At 40.6% G+C, this 25,057-nt stretch overlaps 1 long non-coding RNA gene across 1 annotated transcript in view; it reads right to left on the minus strand.

Annotated features, from left to right (window-relative positions):
* Positions 1-6,613: 6,613 nt before the first annotated feature.
* Positions 6,614-25,057, minus strand: part of LOC115100432 — an 85,872-nt gene continuing 67,428 nt past the window's right edge. The window contains exons 2-4 of the long non-coding RNA XR_003859060.1: positions 8,474-8,566; positions 8,272-8,366; positions 6,614-7,237 (exon numbers count right to left, since the gene is read on the minus strand). This is a non-coding gene — a long non-coding RNA (uncharacterized LOC115100432). The remainder of the gene's footprint in view (positions 7,238-8,271; positions 8,367-8,473; positions 8,567-25,057) is intronic.

Consider the following 25,057-nt stretch of genomic DNA (forward strand, 5'->3'; position numbering starts at 1 on the left):
ACGCCTTTACAGAGTTTCCTGTTCATTTTGGAGTACATTTTTAAAAAAAGCGCGAGCGCGTACTTATGTTCGCGCACCAGGTGCAAACAAAAGTACGCCGGATTTTAATAGATACGTGCGTAGCTGCATGTATCTTTTAAAATCCGGGGTCGGCGCGCGCAAGGGGGTGCACATTTGTGCACCTTGCGAGCGACGAGCCCTGCGCGCACTGCCCGTTCCCTCCCGCCTCCCCCCACCTTCCCCTCCCTTCCCCTATCTAACCCATCCCCCAGCCCTACCTAAATCCCCCTCCTAACTTTTATCCAGGAAGTTACGCCTGCCTCTGGGTAGTTGTAACTTCTACGCGCCAAATGTCTGCTGGCGCGGCAGGCCCCGACACAGGCTGCTGTGTCGGGGCACTTGGCCATGCCCCCGGACCCCCCCAGACCACCGCCACACCCCCAAACACCGCCCCGAGCCGACACCACGCCCCTGGGCCGCCCCTTTTTGCAAGCCCCGGGACATACGCTCGTCCCGAGGCTTGCGTGCGCCGCCGAGCCTATGCAAAATAGGCTCGGCGTGCGCAGGGGCAGATTTCCTCAGGTTACGTGCGTATGTTAAGCGTGTAGCCTTTGAAAATCTGCCCATTTCTGTTTCATTTCTCTCCTCCTGTCTTCTTCAGTTCCTCTCCTACATCTGTCTAATAGTGATCTTTCCCTTTTTTTCTCCCTTTTCTTCATTCTCTTTATCTCTTTCTATCCACTCATCTAGATTTCATACCCCCTTTCTCTCCCTCTAATTCTCTGTGCCAATCCTACAAGTCCCCAACTCTCCCCTTTATTGCCCCCTCTCAGTCCTCCATCTTCCTCTCAGTGAGTTGCTCCTTTTACCTCCAGCTATCTGGCCTCCTTGCCCTTCCTCTCAACAATTTAATCCTTTCTTGTTCTCTTAAAAATCCCTCACCCCCAAATCCTCCTTGTCTCCCTTCCCCCTCTCTCATCTTCTATGGTCACCTTCCAACCAATCACATCTTCCACCCGAGGTAAACCTTACAGACTTGCATCCTCCTCCTCTCCAGTTGTGCCCTCCCCATACACAATAAAAAAATTATGCATTTATAATAATAGATTTTATATGACAAAGGATTTTCTGAGGCAAAAATATCACTTACAGCATGTATATTGTATTTATATGCACTGCTGTAGTGCCAACCATAAAACCTTCCAAAAAAAAAAAAAAAGACATTTAGAACCCACATGGTATTAGACCTATGGTAACATGTGTTACCAATCCTCAAAACAGCAAATAAAATAAAACAGTTAAAACATCAGTCATAATGGTGCAACCGTACTAAAAAGAAATATTTCAAGACGTTGGGCAAGTCACTTTACCCTCCATTGTCTCAGGTACAACACTTAGGCCGAGATTTTCCATTCTCACAGAGAATGGTGAATCCAGGCGGTAACGGGGGGGGGGGGGGGGGGGGGGCTGTGAAAGCCAGCAGCGATCGCACCACCGCGGTGTTAATGCTGCGGCTTTCGCACCCAATAGCACCACCGTGAAAGGTAGTGCTATTGGGCACGCTACTGGTGGCAATAACGTGGCTTACCTTATCGCCGCCAGCAAAGATACCACCGCTTCCGCCTCCTTGCCGCCCCGACTCCTCCCCTCCCTGCCCCGTGCTTGCTATCGCACGCGATATGGATAGAAAATAACCCCCTTAGTAAGCTCTCTGGCGATAGGGAAATACCTAACATACCTGAATGTAATCCAGTTTGAAGTGGTTGAAAAGCAGAATATAAATAAAATTAACAAGAATGGATATAATAAGTATGCTTGATATATATATATATAAATATATAGGAAACGTTTGGCAATAGTGTAAAAAAATTATTATCAGATAAAAAAGATGAGATGCAGTGACATTTATGCACAGGATGTATAAATGTATATGATGTAGATAGATGATATTGATTTTTAAAAGCATTCTCTTTTTGTTTCGTTAAACCTTGTGTTTCTTTTATATCAGACAGTAATTCATTAAAATTAATGAAACTAAGTAGGCTCCATATTCTATGAAAGCACAGAAACCAATACTGTATTTGTTGTTTCAGTTGCAAGCAGTGAATCTTCAAATGCAGACCAAATTGGCAGAATTTTGTTTAGGCTTCCAAAAGTATGTAGTGGTTTTGTGAATCAGCAGAGGCAGAGATAAAGCTTTATTGGGGTTATCAGCTGGAAATGGGAGATCAGGGAGTCCTACTTATTAAACTCTTATTGCCTTGAATTGTGAGACCTAAATCTAGTGAGGGTTTTTTTTCTCCCAATGAAAAGCAGGATTATAAATCTTTAAATGCAATCTCATGCGAGGTAAAGAAACAGGACTGGATTAGTCAGTCCCTGATTGCTTGGAGCTAAGTCTGTGACTGCAGTAGTTTTAAGCAATAACAATTTTGACAGAAGGAGCAAGGCAACTGAAGAACAGGGAGAGGACTTAGTCAAAGTCACCTAGAAAGTGAATGACAGAAGCAGGATGCAAATCTGAGATGCTTTGCCTACCATAACTATGCCCACCGCTTAGTACTGTCTTTTCTCATGATATAGCGAACTCAATTTTCCAACATATATTGGATCATGATGCCTTATCCATAACACAATCCTATGCTAAAGAACCATCACATATTACCTCTTTATATAGTATTCACTCACCAATGCAGTCTTTTTCTATGACAAATGATCGATTTTTACTGGTTTAGGTCCAGAGGGATAACATCTCTTTAGTGGCTCCAACCGAAAGTACACTTTATTTTTTTTCAAAGAGATACATTCTTTAGGGGACTAGTTAATACAACCAGATCTCATTGTCAGAAATGGTACTCTTTAATGTCTTAAAGGAATTAACATGGTGGCATCAAGAATTCCTCTCAGATTCCTACCACGCAGTAAGCCTCCATTTTTTTGTCCTCAGAATATTGTTTGAGATTTCATAACTAAGATATTCAAGTTTATGATGAAGGGTCACAAATTAATAACCTGAAATTAATAACCTGAGATTGCACACTGATGGTAACTCATGCTATTAGTTCCTCAAGATAACTAAGATGAAGTGATTAATTGACATGATCCTTAGGCACAATAGAATAGATTAAAAAACAAACCACTGATAGTTCATGGGTGAATAAACAATAAACTGCAATGTTTTTCAAGGTTTTGCCAATTATGTTAACTCTTCTGTTGATATATAGCTAAATAAGTTGAAGCTGACACTGAAAATCAGTTCATTTGTGTAGGTAAGTCCATTTTAATTAAACTTGTGCTACATATAGGTCTACGGCTAGGGACAAATGTGATGGCATAGGGAACATCTTTAAAAGCAGTACAAATAATATGTGGGTTAGCCACTGAAAGCAGAGGGGGCTGATGAGTAGACGAGTTATCCGGCGAATGTTAGCCAGATAACTTGTCCAGGATATTCAGTGGGACAAACATCCCGCAGAATATACTCACCTAACGTTATCTGGCTATGTCTGAACATAACCAGTTAGGGGGTAAAGTTATCTGGCTACGTGTGGCCGGATAACTTGCTCCTAAACCAGATTGATATTGTCAAACAATATTTGGTTAAGTGGTACTATTTGGAGGGAAAATGATGTAATATGGGCCTGTGACTTGATGGCCTCCCTCCCCCTGATATTTCACAAAAGGCCCTGCTGGGCCAAGCACCCCCCACCCTCCCCAAACCCCTTCAAATGGTAAAAATAGAAAATGTTGGGGAGTCCAAAGGTTGCACCTCCCACCCGTTCCTTGGTTTTTCTCATTTTTTTAATGTTGCTCTGTCCTCCCCCCCCAACCACTTCTTTGCCACCCTCCTGTTATGCTCCCCAGACAACCCCATCCTCTCCGCATAGCTCAAAATTCAGCAGGGAGCGAGGTATCCTCTTACCCACATCTGGCACTTTCAGTGTTGCTTGCTAAGTGGCTCAATATTTCAAAACTTGCCAATTAGCTGGCTAACTTGTGAGTTATCCTGCTAAATAGCTTTGAATATTGATTCTAAAGAGCCTGGGAGCAATAACATAAGAATAATCAAGACCTGGAAACATGGGAAAAGAGGAAATTGGAGCATAACGAGAACTGGCATACCACAGTTGACTGCTTTGCTATTAAGAGAAACAGATAAGTATGGGAGAAGAAATGAGGGAAGCTTGCTGGACAGACTGGATGGGCCATTTGGTCTTCTTCTGCCGTCATTTCTATGTTTCTATGTTTCTATATTTGATGATAATAGTGATAATGGTGAAGCCACTAAATTCTCAAAACTAGCTCAAATCAACTGTCTGGCTCTGACTCAGCCCTCCATCTGATACAGAGGTCAAGCCAATCATGAACAGAGTCAGTTGCAGGTGAAGCAAAGAGTTTCCCTTCACAATCATGGGTTGCCAGATCTTCTTCCTTATTCCCTTCCATTGCCTTCCAGGGCACTTTGGTTCTGTCCTCTATTGACCGGGCAGGAGAAGGGCGTTGCACCCAGAATCATTGCAATCATCAGAGCCTGCTCTGGCGTAACAGCAAGAGATTGGGAAGGGCGGAGCTCAGAAGCTCCCATGTCTCATGCCATCCCATCTCTAGGCCACACCGAGAAGCAACCGCTGTCGCCATGGCTCACCATATAAAATGGGGAAGCTGCTGAGCTGTTTCCCACCTTGAGTTGTGAGCCAGGCCTCACCATGGGAAAATAAGATCCCACGGAGTTAGGCAGTTTTCAATATTGTAAACTTCAGGGTGTGATGTGAGGAATGAAGTAACAGAAAGCTATTCCTTGTGGTTTAAGAGTACTGAAGAAGCACCTCAGTAGTGCTATGGCAGTATAACGAGAAATAGCGATATGCAAGTATGGTGCATGAAAAATAGATCAGGGGTCAGCAATGCTTTTTGTCTAAGTCCCCTAAAAACAGCAAAATCCTGTTGGCAGGCTGACAGTATCCTATAGGGATGTGCAGTTCCAAATATTTCATTTGTATTCATTTTGGGGTTTTTTGTAATGTTCTTTGGTTCATTTAATGTTTTTTTTTCAGTTTGGTTTGTTTGCCAAACTAGAAAAACCCACACAGCAAAAAAAAAAAAAAAAATCCCGTAACAAACGGCCCTCCCCCCAATACAGATTAAAAAAAAAATAACACATACCTTCCATGTCTCTGGAAACCCCCCCTCTCATCCTGGAAAAGTCATCCCAGGGGTTGGACCTGCCCACCTGGGCCTCCCTGGGCCCTTCCAACCCCCACTCCCAGCCACAAAATGAATCGGGCCCAGGCCCCTCCCCTATTTAAATCTGCCAGGCATGGAAAGCTTCCTTCCTGGTTTCCACTTCCTCCCTTCCTGGGCGCTGCCTACTAAAGGGCAGAAGCCATACCCACTCACTTCTGTCTGGGTCCCGGAACTTTAAAATGGCACCATCCATCTGGTGGATGGCTTTGAAGTGATGGCACTTTGGCCCCCTCCTCCGCTGAAGCCAGCACCATTTTGGTATATGACTGTACGTTTGTAAAGCCATCCATCATAATGGTGCCGACTTTACTAGAGGACTCAGGACTCAGGAAAGGGGTAAATGGAGGCTGAGGTCAGAGCTCCCCAGCATCATTAGATTTAACCAGGGATGGAGGGGCCCAGACCAGAAGGGCCTGGTGAGGACCAGCCTGGCAGGCCCGAGCCCCAGGTTCACGTTTTACAGGGCAGGAGGGGGTTTCCAGGGCTGTGAGAGGCCCATTTTATTTTTAATGCCCCAAATAGGAAAGTACCCCCAAATTTTTAGGTATTTTTGTAGGAGGCTATTTTTGGCATTTGGAAGAAACAAAAAATGTCCTCATTTGTAGCACATTTGATTCAAACGAATGCATATGCCTAGTTTCTGCCTCAGAGAGTCCCACAAAGGTACCCTGGCTCCAATTTGGCTTTCTTATGTCCCCCCCCCAAGGGCATCCTGTCTGAATGCTACCTGCATAGTGCCAGTACCGCAAGCCTTATCATCTTTAATAAGTATGTTACACTTTAATTTCTGTGCTGTAGGTTTTCAGTTTTTATTTTATTTCTCCTGGGAATTTGTCGGTGTTTATTACAACAAGAACACAAATTATATTTACCTAAAAAAATGACAAGTTATTTTTTCCACTGATTTCTCTCATTTTTGTTCTTGTAATAAAGTTCCCAGGAGAAATAAATGGAAACTGACAATGAAGGTCCTTAGTTGTACTACATTAATAATTCTATATGTAACATGCTTTGAACTTCATAGCGGGAAAGGCATGTCATGAATAAACAGTGATGATGATGATATTGATGATGATGGTGATGAATATTCATGAGACAGCTGTGCTATTCTTGTATCTTCCAAGATCAGCATGGCTGGTTTGAAAATTTTGAAAACGCTCCTGGTGCCAATACTGTGCAGGCGGCTGTAATAGAGGAATGGTAGCACATATGCTCGGGGTTGCCAGCGTCTGAGAGGATTTTAGCTAATCATCGCCCCTTCCTCCCCAAGAAAAGAAAAACCCATTATAATTAATGTCATTGCACTATGTTGAATTTTGAAGAAACTGAGATACCTGGTTTCTTCATTTAGCAGACACAAACAAACATGCTGAATAAATATTTTTCTTTAATCTATTAAAAGTATTGCATGGTTTTTGAAATGTGGTCCATTCATTTTCTTACAGTTTTCCATTGAAATATATTAAAAAAATAAACATCACATGCAGCCAGCATGACTGCTTTTCTTGAGCATAAAGCATTTTTGTTCATGCAATATTTTTCCCAGTGTAGAATGCATTTTATTAAATGGCAAGGCAAACTCTTTTAACAGCTACAATATCCTTCAAAAATAGGGAGCAAAAGCTTCTGATTCCAATAACTGCACAGCTTTCCCTTCCTCTGGGAGCCATTAAGTTTTATTGAATGATTAAACCAGTGAAACGTACAGTTCTACTTTTTTTTTTTTTTTTAGAAGATGAAAAATGGGATGCCATTCCTCTTTTTAAAATGCCGGGATCCACAGAGAGATGCAAATCTAGTATTTTGACATTTTGACACCAATGGCTGTACTGATTATCCACAGTTTCTTTGTGTGTGACTGCTTTATGTCCAGGGGACCTCTTCTTCTGGCCACGACTAATTCTCAAGACAGCCTGGAAATCAGATGAATAATTTTTCATTGTGTTTATCCCAGCTTTATGTTCCATTCTTTTCTCAAATAAAAATAAATTTGCTGAAAACAAATCAAAATGCATGAAACCATTAGACCATAATTGTAAACATGAGTAATATATAAACCAAGACATAGTAAGAAAATAAAGAAAAGAATAAGAAAAGAATTGCAAGGCAATTTATATGAGGTATTAAAAAACAACAACCAAAAAACCCACCCTTGCTCCATGCCTGCAAAACATGTTATCAGTTATCTGGCCCAGGCCCCTCCCCTTAGTGAAGGAGGACAATCAAAGCCCTGCCCCAAATGTCTATCATCACTTTCCATTCTATGGGAGCACCAATGGGGCAGGAGCTACAGTGGCCTGTGCATGGAGAAATCTGTGTCAGGCCAGAAAGTATCATGCCCAGTCTCAAGGCCCTGACCTCACTTTTCATTTTTTGGAGGACAGAGGGACCTACTGCGGCTCAATCATCCCAAGCCCTGCATCCCCCCAGGATCAGTCCTGCTCCAGAACTAAAGTGACAGATTATAAATGAGCTTTCATGAATAAGATGTTCTTCATCTCAGTATACAGGAATTCCAATTTTATGAACTAATTTATGAGGACGAAATCCACTGATGTTGGGTGAATTGAGAAACTCTGTTGGATGCAAAGGTTGATATTTCTGTATTTTCTTTTTTTTCAATTTTTGGACAAGATGCATTCGTTTCATTGGGAAACATTTTGTTCAGTTTTGGTCTAGATCTATTTTTTGTCATTTTCATTTCAAGTTTTAGATAGATTTACAAGTTTTATGGGAAAACATTATTTTGGTACTTTGGATTTTCAAAAGTATGTGCATCATAACACTGGAACAGCACTGGAACAGCTATAACTTTTTGCATGCATGTTGCACATCTGCAAATTTTCAAAGTGGATTTATATGGACTTTCAAACTTTGGGATAAAGTCTTTGAGTAAAGGTACCCACTGACTTTAGCCTATATGGGCTGTCAGAAAATTATCTTCCCTATTAGACAAGCGATTAAAAAAGGATACAAGAAAAGCAGTAAATACTCATAGGAAGAATTTGACATGGCACATTCACTTACCCAGGTAATGGCTTTCCTTAGCTAATCATGCAGTCAGCAAGCTTCCATTCTGTAGTTGATTCTCCATGGTCCAAGAAAACAAAGAGGTAGGCGATCTATGATAGCCGTCAGGAAAACAAAAACAAAATAGATGCCTCAGTCTTATTTCAATATTTATTAGAATAGAGATGTGTTCAATGAGTGCATATCATAGATCGCCTACCTCTTTGTTTTCGTTGATTCTCCATGGACTGGAGGGAAAGGAAGTATCTGCCTATGGCCTTCACCAATGAGAGGGTTTGGGGTTTATCTGTGTCTGAAAAATATAGAAAGAAGAAATTGAAATCTAGTGTATCATCATATTTATGGCATCACAGTGCAGAGCTCCTACCAGACCTCTACCAGAAGGATTAGTCCATTGTTATAGGGGGAATAGAATAATAGTTGTGTAGCTCCCCCATGTGGGAGATTTAAAATGGAGTGCTCCCATGCTATATAAACCCAAGCCACCATTCTCCTGTATGGACTTTTGAGTTATCCCTTGAAGGGGCAGCATATCACTATGCTAGTATGCTGTTCCTGGTTTGTTTATTTTATCCAGGAAAGGACCCTTGGGCCTCTAAGCCTGAGGCTTGGTAATGGAAAAGTTGTAAGGGTGCTTTCACTTAATCTTAAAATAACCCCTTGAAGACCTTTTGTTTTGAGAAGGAAGTTGTTCCACTCTTCCTTTCTCTCTTTTTGGTTCCCCTTTTTTAGACTTTTGGTTTTCTAAAATGCTTGAGGGCTCATCCAGGGACTCAATGTATGCCATCTAGAGGAGTGGTACTTTTCAACTAAAGAGCACAAGTGGATTATATCTAGTGTTGGAGGAGACATGGGTTTTTGATTCCTGGAGGAAGGAGTAAAAGATGAGAGAAGGAGATCTTGTGAACTCATCTACAGGTTCACTATTATCTCAATGAGACAACAGGTATCACCAGAGCAGGAGAGAGAGATAGGACAAGAGGAGGACTATGAGAGAAGCAGGAGAAACTGGAACTTTATCTATGGACTAGGATCAGTTTGATTAAAAAGACTATTCTCTATCAATTGTGAGGGAACTACTAACTGCCCAAATTGATTAGAAAGGAAGGTAGATTGCACATATTAATTGGAACTAGAAGTTATCTAAGAGAGTAGGTCATAAATTTGAGAGTGAGAGAGAAAGAGAGAAAGAGAGAGAGAGAGAGAGAAAGAGAGAGAGAGAGAGACTATCTACAAGGCCCTCATAGTAGTTAAATATTTATATCTCTATAGGAGGGCCACCTGATAGGTTGAGTTGAGGTGTTAGTGGTGGTTTAGGGTTTAGGGACCAGTTTCACATTAGTGTGAGACGTACAAACAGCACAGTACACCTTGGTGAAGATTTGACGTCATTTGGAGTGAGGAAAGTCTCACAAAGAAGAAATTTCTAATATGTTCTTTCACCCTAGCTTGATGGACTCTATAACAGGGTACCATCAAGCTAAGGTGAGAGAACTTAGTACAAATTTTGAAAGATAGGCTAACATGTATGAACTTTTATAAAAGATATAAAAAATAAAGCAAATATATGGGAAAAATTAAATAAAAAGAAAACAGAAAAAATGTATATGCTGCATGTATCATCTTCCTACTAGCCCACAATAAAAGGGGAATATGGAACCAGAAATACAAAAAAAAAACAAAAACTGAAGGAAAAATAGTGTAAATATATATCACTTACATAAACACACGACTGGCACTTTATTTAAACTACTGGCTAACATTCTCCAACCGCTCTCACTCCCCCAGGCTTCCTCCCCAGTATCTTACCCCCCAGTCCTTGGCTCCAAATGGAACAATAACAATTTCCAGTTGCTCCTGCTCCTCCATTGAAATTTTTCAAAATGGCACCAGTGCTGTATGAATTGTATAGCAAAATGGTATGGGCTTTAGGTCTTCAATTCCATTTTGAAAAATAGGTAGTAATCAGGAGCAAGTGATGATTCCTGCCCCAAGCATTTACAGCTAACAAATGGGGTAAGATATTGGGGTGGAGGACTAGAAGAGATCAGAAAGGTAAGGGAGAGGCAGAGAAGGAACCAAGATTGTTTTTTTAATCAAAGCAAAACAAATTCAATTTTGTTTGTTTTCCTCTTGTTTTCAAAATGAAAGGAAATAGGAAATTCCATTGAAATTTCTGTTTTTTTCCCAGCAAAAACAAATCCTTACCATCTAAACAAGATCAACCTTTGACATGATTTAAAACACACAGATAGGCCAACTTATTGAACATACCCTTACCTCAGGGGTTTTTATAGACTCCAGGAAAGTACCTAAGAGCAGCTGAGAGGGCGTGCAGAATATGTGTAGAGAATCTAAAGGATATCTACAAACAGTATGATGCATTTAGTATGGGGGGAACATAGTTAGGTCAGAGTGGGTTTGTAGTTCCTCCATGAGGGAGAGTGAAAATGGTGTAACTCCCATGCTATATAAATCCCTGCCACCATTTTTCCTGTGTGGAATCATGAGTTGACACTGTGTGAAGAGCATGCCCTTGTGTTGTTCCTTTTTTCTTGTTTTTTCCAGGGAAGGGCCCTTGGATCTGTTGATTGAAATCTGGGTACAATAAAGAATTGAGGCACCTTTTCCTGTTTCATTATGGTTTTCAAAACCTTTTTTAGTTTCTGAAGAGGAAGTTTTTCACTCTTCTTACCTCTGTTTTTAGTTTCACCTTTTTTGAGTAATTATTTTGATTTTTCCTTTGTGTAAATTGAGGACCCTAGGGACCAGGGACTCAGATATTGTAACATCAGAGGAGATGGTGTTTTTCACAAAATTTTCCTAGTGGGCCAAATGGGAATCCTATTGGAGGGGGTCCCCTCAAACATGAAAAGTCCTACCTGAGTCCAGTTTATTCACAGTCATTCAGTCTGTCCTGGTCCAATGGGGTGGAGATCCAGTTGGGAAATTCCATAGATCTTTGTCCTTGCTTCTCAGTCTTGGTGTTGGTGACTTCTCATGTAGGAAGTGGGAAGTAGGCTATCTCAGCCCTGTAACCCTAGTGGGGAGGGGTGGGTCCAAAAACCTTCTCACAAACAATATAGAAATATTCGCTTTCTGCATAAATCCATCGGTGACTGCTGCTATATTGTCACTGGTGCTTGCCCCATCAAGGGAGTAGATTAGGCCTCACAGGTCTTCGGCCCTTGTCCTTTGTGTCAGAGGGGAGCCTTCTCCAAAGGGTGCAAGGTTGAAGCCGCCATCCCTTCTGAAAACAGGATACATCTTGGCCATCAAAAATCTCTCGCTGCTAGGTACTGTCACTGGTGCTTGCCTCACCTAGGGAGTAGAGTGGGGCTCACAGGTCTTCAGCCCCTTCGTGGGAGTCCCATAGGGATTCTATCATCACTTCAAAAAATATGAGGGAGATCCTCTGGCAGGGAGTGTTCAGCGAGAAATCCCCTCCAAACTAAATTTCCTGATGAGGCAGGGAATGAAAATACTGCATCCTTACTCCTCTGAGTTTAATTGAAATTAATCACATTGAACATGAAAATGGCTTCACTAAATAGGCTGAGCAACCTATCCCAGCCCTCCAGGTTGGGAGAGGCTGAAGGGGATGGAAAGCTCACAGAGATGTCAGTTCTAAACAGGGACCTAGGGCTATCTAGTGGCTGACCCAAGGGGATTCCACTAGATAACTTCTATGTGTTTAAATACAGTCCCCTTCTAGATAGACTCAAATGTGATACCTTTCTCAGCCACAAGCTGCAAAGCCTTAAAGAAAAGGCCACAGATTGGGAGCATTTCAGGATTTCTGAGTTCAAGAGGGAGTCATCTTGAATCCCCAGGACTCAGAAAAGCATTTGTAACTGCATACTTTTTTTTTTAAATTTAATGTTTATTAAGCAAAGTGAAAGCACAACAGGCACTTGCATAGCAAGTGGCAAGGAATAGCAATTCAATGCCGTGTCTCAGAATTGTAAACTAACAATAACATGTCAGTATATTCTTATATTTTTGTTCAACATATAACAAATTTCACATAGCCCATTTATAACAAGCATTGTTTGCACAAAACCCTATTTTGTTGAGCATCTATATTTGTTTTGATTTATTATTTTTGATTTACTTCTCACCATAATCCTACCTGTTTTCTTTTTTTTACTGAGACTTTTTAAAAATAAATATTAGATTAACATGAAATACTCATAATATATATTTTGCCATCATTTCTCAATACAGTTAAAAGTCACAAAGAAAAACTTCTGTTCTAGTAAAAGTCATATTTAACAACATATCAACACTGTTGATTAGAGTGTCAAAGTTCTTATAAGAAAAGCCTACATCTGTCTGCCCATGACTTGATGACAGAGATGTTTAAAATGGTGATTTGTGTCAGCTTAGCATTTACTGACTGTTTAATACTTGGCCTCATTCCACAATGGTACAAGCAATTTGTAGATGAGAGAGAGAGACTATATCCAAGGGAAATAAATAACTGCTTCAAACAACTAATTACTGAAAGTCATCAGTGGTAATAAAACAAAAATTCCATTGTCTGGCACACTTGGATTCATTTTTGGCAGTAATAATACTGGGATCATGTTTTATTGTGTACTTGAAGGATCAAATCATAAGAGACTAGAGACATGTGAGCATGGCTCAGATATTGTGGCATGGTAAACCATGTTCCATTTTAGAACTGCCAAATCGATCTTCCCTACAAAAACAATTAACTATGAGGATCAGATTATTCCTTGTACACTACCTGATAAATATGTATACTATAGAAAGATGCTGAAGATTAATATTCTGGTCCAATGGGAATCATAGCACATGCTATCTGCTCTGTAAGATTATATTGGTGGAATAAACATTAAATTAATTTTTACCTGAACTCTTTTATTTAGATAGTTTCCCTTCTTAACAAAGTTCGAAGTACTAGTAGCATATTGGTCCTGGAGAAAACTTTACAGTTGGTGATACCTTTAATTGAACACACTAGTTAGGCAAAGATGATATTGTACCTGGGGTTTCAAAATCATCCAGATACCACTTTCAGCTATAGTCTTAAATGTTCATGCACATCAGCCCTGATATTTCCTAACAAATTATTACAGTGATATGAGAAGTTGGCTTAGAAATGCGAAAGATGTCATAGTACTAGTTTTGCATTGTACATACAGGACTGGGTCCCAAATATTTTCGAGTGATCTGAAGTCCTGTCCATGTAAGACCTAGGAGTGAAAAGGCTCTAAGGAGTGTGAGTTTGGGAAGCTGGAGAATCCCTTGCAAATGCCTTAAGGAGAATTATGGAGACTGTCTGGAAGGATACAGAGTTGCTTTCTGATGTAAGAAGAGATATGCGGCCTTCAAATGAGAGAGTGATAATATGACTAAACTTGACGTGAACATTGAAAGGAGTGTGAGTGACATATTCTGCTGCAGTGGAGTGTTGGAGAGTATTAGTATTTCTCTGTAACCACCTTCTCAGGTGACTCCCAGAATGTAAAGGCAAACAACAGTCCTCAGGACCACTGTTTCTCCCAGATCTCCTCTTTCTCTGATACAGTACAAAACTCCGCAGAGGGCCACTGGTATGGTGGGTTCTTCCGGTGGAAAGAAGGACAAGCCTCCAGGGCTGTAAGCTCACAGTGTGGGAACACTGGAACAGTCTCTCACACTCTACAATTGCTGTCTCAGATATCTCAGCTGGCACATCCTTGAGCTTCACTTGATGGACACTCTACCTGGGCAACAACAAGCTAGGTTGAGAGAACATTGCCCAAATCTCATCTTGGAGTGAGTTTCCTCACTCCGAAGGCCAGCAAATCTTCACAAGAGACCACTGTTCTGTTCGTACATCTCACGTTGAATGTCAAAGTGGCCCCTAACCCCCTACACTAATACTTAACCCTCACCTCGAGTTACTAGGTGGGCCTCCCATAGGGATACAAATACCTGTCTAGGAGGCAGCACTATAGCAAGGCTCTCTCTCTCTCTCTCCCTCTCCATCATGAACCACAATACACCTTTACCGGCCTCTTATTTTCTTGCAAATAGATTACAGAAAATGGAAGATATATATATAATAGTTTATAACTTGTACTGATATATTTTTCTTTTTCCTTTTCTGTATTTTACAAATACAATAGTTATATTTATGTATTGTATTTAAAAATTAATAAATAAAGAACTGAAAAAAAAAAACCTTTACCGGCCTCTAGTGCACAACATAATGCAAATGAAAGAGGTGTAGTTATTGGCTGTTTCGCTGCACACGATAAATCCTCCCTACTTTACATTTACTCCGCCCCCTAAATTAAAAATTTGCATTCACAAATCGTGTTAACGGCTGTTAGCGCGATTTGCGGAATTATCACCTGCGGTAACTCCTTGGAAAATGACCCCCATTGTTTGCTTCTGCATTTTATCATTGTGTGAATATATAATTGGTATGTTTGTAATTGTCTGAATGGATATGCATGATGAGTGTTGTATAGATTTTAAAAATCCAGGGATATGACCAGCGATGATGATGCTTTCATTGTAAATTAAATTGTATTTTGTATTAATTTGTATAAATTTTGGTAAATTTATTAAAGCATGTTTCTTAAAAGAACAGTCTTGTCAAAGAATTACCTGAACTGGGTTTAGTTTCCTATAGCATCTCATCACTAGTCTTATTCAAGCAGCTAACAATTAGAGCAAGCTAAACTACTATAAATTAATTAAAAAAATTAATATATTTCAGCACAAGATCATTAAATGCTTGCCTTATAGTAAACATTACCAAAATATTTTCCTATCTTATTTACAGTACAAACTCAACATCGAAATAGAACAAGTACTTAACCAAACTTCATCAAACACTCACTGACTATAATGGATTTACAATGTTATCTCCACTTCACTGCTACCCACTGACATTACAGCAGTAGAGATGTTTAAATATACTTATATGGCTTTAACCAGCCTACTCTGCTTACAAGTAATGTAAAAGCAATTTTCATTCCATTTTAAATCTTTTTTGCACCCCTGATATTACCTCGTCCAATGGATAACTTAATGGCTCAAAAATGCCTCTGGAAATGCTGATAGGACACGTCTCCATTTATAGTCAGCAGTCATTGAAAGATTCAACTTCATTGACACTTTAATAAAAGGATTTCCATTCAACAGCCTGATTTAATCCTGAGGGGCCATCTGAAAAAATATGCTTGCATCTTACATCTCAAACAAAACGTGATGTCCCTACCCCTAATCACAGGCAAATGATGAATTATAAAAAACGGAATCTTTCCCTGTTGGCTGGGAAAGATGATTTATCCTTGCTCATTGTGCTTATATATAACCTGTTTTGTTTGCTATTATCACAGACGTTCTTATAAGCATCTGTTTGTGCATACATAATACAGAGAAATATACATTTTCATATTTTCATGTAAGACATAGTCAGGTGTCATTATTTTCTTAGTGTGTTTGTGTGATCCAGATTGCACGGCAAAAGCCCCTATCCTTCCATCCACTACAGAGGCTTAGCACTGTTTTGGCTGATTTACTTTTGCTGATGAGATCCCCAGTATAAGTGTTTTTGAATTTGTTCTTCCAACCCAATGGTTGTCTTCTGAGCCTGCATTCCTCTACTATTGTTGCTGAGCTTCATCTGGTCTGAAGTGTGACATTGATGATGAAAAGGATTACTAAAGTTTATTGTATATAGTAATTTATCTTCGTTCTCCCCCTCTTTTTTTCCTTCTCCCAGTTAAGGCAACCTTGTTAGAATGTAACTTTTATGCTCCTTCAAACTGTCTTGTTATATGGTTGGTTATTGTTTCTGCTTAGTTCGATGTAAACCGAGTTGATTTGATCTGTATCAAGAAAGTCGGTATATAAAAGCCTTAAATAAATAAATACTAATGATTGCTTAGACCTAGAAATAGAAGTCTTTTGGGGCCCTTCAGGTGTACCACTCAATATATCTTCACCAATTGCCTGTGTCCCAGCCATCATCTATTGCTGAATGTCCTCTAATTATACACTGGCAATGGATGCATCTGTTTGCTTGGCTCCGTTTGTGTTGCTGAAATGGGCAGTTAGGCTGAAGAATGCAGAATGTTTTAAGGATTTGCAAGCCAGGAAATTAAGTCCTGTTTATTGATCAGTTCCAGAGCTTGTTCACCTGATCCACTGAACGTGAAGAACTTGGTTGGATGGACCCAGAGATGAGCAAAGGCTTGTTGGATGAATTGGTGGTATTTTGTGGCAATTTATTTGGGACAGGTGAGCTAGAGGGACATATAGAGGTTCTGTTGATCATGGATCAGCAGGGAGTACAGCTTCTAGGAAGCACAGTACAATCATATCACTGCTGTTCTGGGCTGCAACTGCCGCTCCATACAGGTTACACAATGCTTCATTACCATTCTTTTGCCACTAGGGATCCTCTCAGACAGGATATAGAAAGGCTAAATATGGATCAGAGGCAACCAAAATGATGTGGGGTTTGTACCAAAATCCCAAATGAAATGAGACTGAAGGATCTTACTATGTATATCCTAGGAGAGAGGCGAGAGGATATGATACAGACATTTAAATACCCGAAAGGCATTAATAAACAAGATGGGAATCTTTTTCAATGAAAAAGAAGCTGTAGAAAAGGGGTTCGATTCAGGAACATCAGATAATTTTTATCGGAGAAAATGGTGGATGCCTGGAATGAACATCTAGAGCAGGTGATGAAGACAAAAACCAGAAAAAGACCTCAAAAACATGGGATAAACAAAAAGGATACCTAGTGGCAAGAGAATGGTAATAAAGCACTGGGGTAACCTGTAAGAAGCAGCAGTTACATCCCAAAACAGCAGTGATATGACTGAAGGCATGGGGTAACCTGCACAAAGCGGCAGTTACAAGCTAAAAGACATACAGAGAGAGTGGGTGTTGGGTTCCAGGAAGGACTCTGGTCTACTTTGGGTAGATGAGCATAGAGTCTCTACTGCTCAGAGTAGATGGGCCATTTTGGTTTTTATCTGTTGTCATTTACTATGTTACTATATGTGAACTGTGTTGCATGAAATAGTTTATAGTTGGAGTTTGAAGGCACATTTAGAACTAGTTGGAGAAGAATGTTGAATTTATGACTTTTTATTTATTTTCACAAGGTGGGCAAAACTACAGTCTCATTTATAATGCTTTACAGGGCAGAAAAGTGTTAAAACTGTGCCAGAAGTCAGTCAAACTAGTGGAAATATCAAGTGATACTGAAGATCAGCAAAGCGTTAGCCTCAATGGATCTTTAGCTTGAGCTTATCTGGGGAGTAGTGCAGCAGGAAGAGTTGCTCATCTCCCATTTGGAGGAGATGTGACAGTGTCCTCTACTAGCACAGCTACAGATTTCTTAACAGAGAATAGAGGGGATTCTGAAGTTATTTTATATTAACTTATGAGGAATCTTCCATTTCTATGGAAAAAAAAATAATTACAAGAATAAGACCTATACGAAAGGACAGTTGACAATTATTTTCCAACTCCTGAGACTATAATGGTTCTGGAGACTGCTATTTTAATTTACATTGATTTAAACTTTCTAAAAACATTCTTATCTGCAATTCAGACTTCAGAAGTGAAGATAAATAAGTGATTTGATCTTATTGAAGTGTAATTCAAATAGTGTAGAGGATGTTAAGAAGGAACTGAAAGAAACAAAAGTGGAAATTAATAAGATCAAAGAACAGTCAAAAGTCAACAGTGCTGAATCCAAAGCTATAATTAAAGGTAATGTGACTGTGCAGAGTCATAATTAGATATAAAAACATTAGACATATTGAGTTGAATGATGGAGCTGAGAAGGAATTTGAGGATTTCTTTGGAGAGTGGATTACAGCATTGTTGCCTGGCTGAAATACCGTGAATTCACTTTCCTCATCCTTTGAAAGTGAATACATTTTATAGCATTAGCACTATATGATCTGTTCCTAACTTACAGTGGATGCGGATTCGCCATCATCTTCATGTTTATTAGGTGAAATATATCCTCTTCAGCAACTTCAGCAAAACTCTGAATTAGAGAGTGAAAATTGGAAAATAAAACCAACTTCACTTTTTATACTGATATCGATAAACAACTTATCTAAAAAGAAAACATCTTTATTCCATGCTGGCCATAGAGTAAATTTGTTTCATGTCTTTTCTAAGGCAACATAAATTCACTGGAAGTAATTCCTATCTTTCCCAAGAGGATTTTTGACTATCAAAGCTGAGACTACATTATTATACCTTGCCAGGTTTAAAATCAAATAGCTAATACAAGTTACACAGTTATTGATTATGATCATTGTGAGGCAATGCTTCTATGAATCATATAGACTTTTCCAGTGAAATTCAGCTGTTTTAGTTAATAAGTTTACATAAAATAGCAAATATAATACAGGCAATATATATACAATTTAAGTGTATTTGTTATCCAGCTAGTTTGAAATCTCTTTCCTCTTCCATGAATCCTAATAACTTAATTTTCATCATCACTCATCCCTTCATCCATTGGTCCCTTGTTACGGAGGGAAATCAGTTATTCCTGGTTTATTTTTCAAACAATATCAAGCCAATATTCAATTGCATTTCCAAACTTTCATTAGAAAATAGGGAAGATAGCATGTCATTGGCCATTTGCTGACCTGTCATAGCAACTAGGAAAACTTTGGATAAAGGGGCGCTCTTTGGTTTGTTTGAGGGGTAACAGGGGTGCTCAGGGAAGCTAAGGCCCTAGCAGAAAACTAAATGAATTATCTACTTTGGTCTTTACTCAGAAGGGTGTTGGGGAGAAACCTTTTGCTGGAAAAGATTTTTGAGGGTGATGACTCTGAGGAACTGGATTAAATCATTGTGAAGTGGAAAAATAGAGCAAATCAACAAAGAAAAGAGCAACAAATAACCAAGACTGAACCCAGAGTTCAGAAAGAACACTACAATGAAAATGTAGACTTATTACTAGTACTGCCTAACTTCTTATTCAAATCAGCAATAATATTTGAGGATTGGAAAGTGGCCTGCATAACACCCACTTAAAAAAAAAAAAAGGCTCTAGAGGTGACCTGCAGAACTATAGATTGGTAATCCTGACATTGGTGATGGGCAAAATAATATAAGCTATTCTGAAGAACAAAGTTATTGGCCATTTGGATGAACACAGACTAATGTGACAGAGCCAACATGGATTTAGCAAAAGGAAATCTTGCCTTATAAATCTGTTGGATATTTTTGAAAGGGTTAACAAACATTTAGATTTAGAAAGAACATTAGCACAGAGACTTTGTTAAGATCAAGCTTTGATACTATTATAAGAGATTTTAGAACATAAGAACATAAGAAAATGCCATACTGGGTCAGACCAAGGATCCATCAAGCCCAGCATCCTGTTTCCAACAGTGGCCAATCCAGGCCATAAGAACCTGGCAAGTACCCAAAAACTAAGTCTATTCCATGTTACCATTGCTAATGGCAGTGGCTATTCTCTAAGGGGCGGATTTTAAGAGCCCTGCTCGCCTAAATCCGCCTAAATCCGGGCGGATTTAGGCGAGCAGGGCCCTGCGCGCCGGTGCGCCTATTTTACATAGGCCTACCGGCGCGCGCAGAGCCCCGGGACTCGCGTAAGTCCCGGGGTTTTCTGAGGGGGGCGTGTCGGGGGCGGGCCCGGTCGGCGCGGCGTTTTGGGGGCATGTCGGCAGCGTTTTGGGGGCGGGCCCGGGGGCATGGTTACGGCCTGGGGTGGTATGGGGGTGTGGCCGCGCCCTCCGTACCCGCCCCCAGGTCGCGTCCCGGTGCGCAAGCGGCCCGCTGGCGCGCGGGGATTTACGTCTCCCTCCGGGAGGCGTAAATCCCCCGACAAAGGTAAGGGGGGGGTTTAGACAGGGCCGGGTGGGTGGGTTAGGTAGGGGAAGGGAGGGGAAGGTGAGGGGAGGGCAAAAGAAAGTTCCCTCCGGAGCGGCCTTGGAGGGAACGGGGGTAGGCTGCGTGGCTCGGCGCGCGCCGGCTATACAGAATTGATAGCCTTGCACGCGCCGATCCAGGATTTTAGCGGATACGCGCGTATCTACTAAAATCCCGCGTACTTTTGCTGGCGCCTGATGCGCCAGCAAAAGTACGCCAATTCGTGCGGTTTGAAAATCTACCCCTAAGTGAACTTAATAGCAGGCAATGGACTTCTCCTCCAAGAACTTATCCAATCCTTTCTTAAACACAGCTATACTAACTGCACTAACCACATCCTCTGGCAACAAATTCCAGAGTTTAATTGTGCGTTGAGTAAAAAAGAACTTTCTCCGATTAGTTTTAAATGTGCCCCATGCTAACTTCATGGAGTGCCCCCTAGTCTTTCTACTATCCGAAAGAGTAAATAACCGATTCACATCTACCCGTTCTAGACCTCTCATGATTTTAAACACCTCTATCATATCCCCCCTCAGTCGTCTCTTCTCCAAGCTGAAAAGTCCTAACCTCTTTAGTCTTTCCTCATAGGGGAGTTGTTCCAATCCCCTTATTTTGGTAGCCCTTCTCTGTACCTTCTCCATTTCAATTATATCTTTTTTGAGATGCGGCGACCAGAATTGTACACAGTATTCAAGGTGCGGTCTCACCATGGAGCGATACAGAGGCATTATGACATTTTCCGTTTTATTCACCATTCCCTTTCTAATAATTCCCAACATTCTGTTTGCTTTGATCATGGTGCAGATTATTTATTTATTTAATTTTGCATTTTTATATACCGACATTCTTGTATCAGATACAAATCATACCGGTTTACATTAAAAACAGAGTATGCAGGAAAATAGGTTTCCTAAGTCAAAAATATTGAACATATTTAATAAACAAAGATTGTCCTTGACATAGTAGCCACATTCAATACCTTGGACCATACAATACTGTTTCACCATCTTCAGTCTTTAAAAATACCTGGAACTATTTTGAAATGGTTTGCTTCATACCTATATCACTAGTCTCCCCAAATTAGAATTAACACCTCTGTTTCTGATTGGTTTGTTGTTACCACTGGAGTTTCTGATCTATCAATGACATTATTCATTAACTAGTACTCCACTGTGTAATATATCGGCATGTCTTTGCATAAACTATAGAAATTACTCCGATGACAGAGTTCTTCATTCCTTAACAATCTTCATTGTCTGTCACATTTAATTTGCTAACACTTTGTATGAACTCTGTAAACCATTGGTTATCTCATAATAAATTAATGCTAAATATTGAAAAGGCCAAGATTGTTATCCTTACAACCATGAAAAATCTGCTTCTCTACACTCCTGTAGTATTTAATTGCAATGGTTAGGCATCCCAATCAAACAACATGTACAGATTTAGGAGTGATCATTGAAACCTGCTTATCCATGAGGAATCACATTAATTCTGTCATAAAAAGCTGTTTTTGCAAGCTACGTTTACTTACGTGGTTGAAACAACTTCTTGATCCTCAAGATTTCCACATAGTCCTATAGGCACTTATTCTAACAGGCCTCAACTATTGTAATGCTCTATAAATTGGACTTCCTAAATTTAATTTGTGCAATTCAAAATGTTCAAAATACTACCACCCATTAACTAGTGCAAGGATGTGTGGTCATATCACTCTGATCCTGTCATCCTTGTACTGATTACCAATCCAATGGAGAATTCAATACAAACTATTTTCCTTAATACATAAACTATTGTATAATGAGTCCACACCTTGGTTCAATATTGTTTTACACATTTACAAACTGTTACATGCACTAAGAACTTGCTAGAGATTCCATCTCCTAAATTGGCACGATTGGAAACCAAAAGGGAAAGAGCGTTTTCTGTAGCTGCACCAAGTTTATGGAACTCCCTTCCTGAGCAATTTCAATCAATGGCATGTCCAAAATGACATTAAAGACCTATTCATTTGCTCAAACGTTTGGTGAGACTGGTTCAAGATGAAGCACTTTATGTAGAGAGTGCACCTGTACAGGTTTTGTTTCTTGAGTTTATATGTCTTCCTTCTCTTTTTTGGTTTTATGAAATTTTACTTTGCATGTTCATATTGTAATCCACCTTGAATATTTTTTTAACTCTTTATTTATCATTTTAAATCAGTTAACAAGTTAATACATAAAAAATGGCATGGGCCATCCATTGTTCCTACCATGCGACAGGGGCCGACCAATGGCACCGATAGCCCCTGTCACATGGTAAGTGCAAAGGGCCATCGGCGCCATTTTGATTACTGGCAGCTGATGCCCGAGAGGAGATTACTCCTGGGACCCCACTGGACCACCAGGGACTTTCGGTAAGTCTTGGGGGGGGGGGTTTGGGCATGTCTGGGGGGTCGGGAGGGTGGGGGTTTGCAATTAATTACATTTGAATGGTTGGGGTGGGTTTGGGGCTTTTTTTTTTAATGTGCCCTTTCTCCCCCCCAAAAAAACGATAAGAAAACCACACAAAATTTTGTGGGTTTTCTTATTGTTTCATCAGCCCCCCAAACCACAACGAAATAGGAAATATCGTCTCTATTTCCTATTTCATTGCAAACAAATGCACATCCCTATGTAAACATAAAAATGCAAAGATATAAAATGAAAACCAAATATATTATATTGAAATAAATACACACAAACACAATATAAATAAAGAATGTTAATAAATAATTGTGAAGGAATATATGTATAGCTTATTAATTATAAGATAAATAATGTTGAAGAATACCCACGCAACCAAATGTTGTTCCTAGAAAGGATCCCATCAATTGCAGTGTCAATATAACTTTTAATTTAATAAGTAAGACTTTAAAATGAGGCATGTATGCAGGTAGGTCTGTCTGGCAGGCCACACAGGGGACCTAGGGGGCTGGATGTTTGGGCAATAACCATGCTAGTAATACTGGCTATTTAGATTATTACAGAGTTTAGTGATTAGACATGAAAAAGGCAAGGCACAAGAGGGAGAGAACTAAGGGGGGAGGAGGGGAATCTTGTTTGCTTATCACCCAAGATGGTGGAATACCAAGGAAGAAGACAAAAAAAAGACTGTCCTGGATAAGAATAAGTATCTTTCAGGTAGTCACACTATAATTGACTGTATCCTTAGGAATGGGATCAAACTGGATGGGCTGATTGGTCTTTTTTCTGCATCAGATGCTATGTTGCTGTGCTAAGTTGTAGTGTAGCCAAGGGGGGTGGGATGTTTGCCCTGTATAACCCAGTGGAAATAGGCCAAAATACACAAAAAGATACTAGTGAAAGAGTATATGTATCGCAATAAGCTATAGCGCAGATTTTCAAAGGGGTACGTGTGTAAGATACGTGCGTAACCCCTGAAAAGCTGCCCCTTCCACCCCCTGCGCGCGCCGAGCCTATGTTGCAAAGTCCCTTATCGCATGCAATACCAAGATGGGGGCGGAGTTGGTCCCGGAAGAGGAGGAGTCGGGGCATCACCGGGGCCGACTCAGCGAAGACGCCGCGGATGACGAAAAGGTAAGGGCCTTTTCACGTCCTATTTCGTGCCCAACAGCTACACCTTCTATGGTAGCGCTATTGGGTGCGAAACTGGCAGCGCCCCTGTTTCGGCCCCCCGCCCCTCATTACCTAAAGTATCGCAGGCCTGCAATACTTTAGAAAATGAGGCCATTAGTTAGGTTCTTTTTTGTCAGATTTTAAAGTTTTCTTTCTTTTTCAGCATTCTTAACAATAGGTCCTATCTTTGATAGCTTTTGGCAGACCTTCCTAGCTGTGAATTCCATTTGTTTTAATTGGGCTATTTTCTTTAAAACAATTTTTTCTCCATTTGATTTTGCATATTCAAGTTTTCTGATTGTGGCAGAAAGGAAAGCCAGTGGCTTCGAGATGTGTCAAGACTGTGGGTGAAAACTGTTTATTTATTTACAAAAATGTATAAATCACCTTCCAGATCATTGCTCTCCTGAAGTGGTGTACAAAACAGAAATCATTAGAAATCCTAATAAAATGTAACATTTTTGTTTATCTGGCTTTGAATGGAGGGATGTTCTACCTCTCTCATTCAGTGTGTCCACTGTGTTGGTCTTCAGAAGTCCACCTTTGAACTTGTGGGTCGCCTTAAGACAATCCAAAGAAAGTCATCTCTCCAGTTGAGCCCCATTGACACTTTGTATCAAATGTTCAAAGAAGAATTTCAGAGATAAGTAGCAGAGGCAGTTGCTCAGCACATGAGCGGGCGGATTTTCAAAGCCCTGCTCGCCGGCGCGCCTATTTTCCATAGGCCGCCGGCGCGCGCAGAACCCCGGGATGCGCGTAGATCCCGGGGTTTTCGGAAGGGGGCGTGTCGGGGCGTGTCAGGGGCGGGGCCGAACGACGCAGCGTTTTGGGGCGGGGTGCGGCATTTTGGGGGGCGGGCCCGGGGCGTGGTTTCGGGCCGGGGCGTTCCAGGGGCGTGGCCGTGCCCTCCGGAACCGCCCCCGGCAGTTTTTCAAAATCTACCCCGAAGAGTGTTGGACAGAGTGGGTTCATGGGTTTGACTTTCTTGGACTATCACATGATCTGCCCAATGCTACCTCCTCTGGGCAGCTAATTATCTTTGGACTATCATTATTTATTTATTTAACATATTTATTTAGGGGTAGATTTTGGAAAAAAGCGCGTTCGCGTACTTTTGTTTGCGCACCAGGCGCAAACAAAAGTACGCTGGATTTTATAAGATACGCGCGTAGCTGCGCGTATCTTATAAAATCCTGGATCGGCGCGCGCAAGGCTGCCGATTTTGGGCAGCCGGCGCGCGCCGAGCCGCGCAG

The sequence above is a fragment of the Rhinatrema bivittatum genome, chromosome 10 (genome assembly GCF_901001135.1).
Source record: "Rhinatrema bivittatum chromosome 10, aRhiBiv1.1, whole genome shotgun sequence".
NCBI classification, from domain to species: domain Eukaryota; kingdom Metazoa; phylum Chordata; class Amphibia; order Gymnophiona; family Rhinatrematidae; genus Rhinatrema; species Rhinatrema bivittatum.